Source organism: Cherax quadricarinatus, chromosome 20, assembly GCF_038502225.1.
Source record: "Cherax quadricarinatus isolate ZL_2023a chromosome 20, ASM3850222v1, whole genome shotgun sequence".
In the NCBI taxonomy this organism is placed as follows: domain Eukaryota; kingdom Metazoa; phylum Arthropoda; class Malacostraca; order Decapoda; family Parastacidae; genus Cherax; species Cherax quadricarinatus.
Genome location: NC_091311.1, coordinates 28,916,690 through 28,917,351, shown reverse-complemented (window position 1 = coordinate 28,917,351; position 662 = coordinate 28,916,690). Strand labels below are relative to the sequence as shown.

The following is a 662-nucleotide window of genomic DNA, read 5'->3' as shown; positions in this document are numbered from 1 at the left end:
TGGTTCGTACATTGGATTGCGTGCGGCCAGCAGTAACAGCCTGGTTGATCAGGTCCTGATCCACCGGGATGCCTGGTCGTGGACCTGGCCACGGGGACGTTAAACCCCGGAATACACTCCAGGTAGACTCCAGGTAGGTAGGTTGTGTCTATAAAATTCCTTGTAAAAAATGTTAAAATTTTTTACAGTCAAACTGGAAAAAGTCTTGAACTAAGTTTACAAAATAAATATAACATTAGAACTGGACAAGAGTCTATTGCTCTGTCTATTCATGTGAGAGAGTTTAACCATCTATTTGATTTTCAAAAGGCCAAAAACGTTGTATCAAGCAGGTTCGTTCATGGTTGAGAAAAATATTTTTGAATCGAACTTCGTAAAAAAATAGCTTTGAAATTGTTATGGATATTTGTTTACGACTATACAAATTAGATTAATTTTTAATTAATAAAATTTGGGAAGAATTTAAGATATATTCCACAAGTTAAAATCGTTTAGAACTTAGGTAGAATATAAGTTGATTTAGAAAAACACGTGAACACTAAGGTGTATTTATTAGATAACATTTCGGTCCTGGAACCTTTGTGACTTCTAACATACAGAGGTTAAAAGACATTACATACAGGTGGAGAGTGAGGTGTGAGTGACACATGGTGACCTGAAGA

At 36.0% G+C, this 662-nt stretch overlaps 1 long non-coding RNA gene across 1 annotated transcript in view; it reads left to right on the top strand.

The window, feature by feature from the left end:
- LOC138853011 (uncharacterized) overlaps positions 1-71 on the top strand; it is a 266,334-nt gene extending 266,263 nt beyond the window's left edge. Inside the window, exon 3 of the long non-coding RNA XR_011392246.1 lies at positions 1-71. This exon is cut by the window's left edge and continues 586 nt beyond it. This is a non-coding gene — a long non-coding RNA (uncharacterized lncRNA).
- Positions 72-662: the final 591 nt, after the last annotated feature.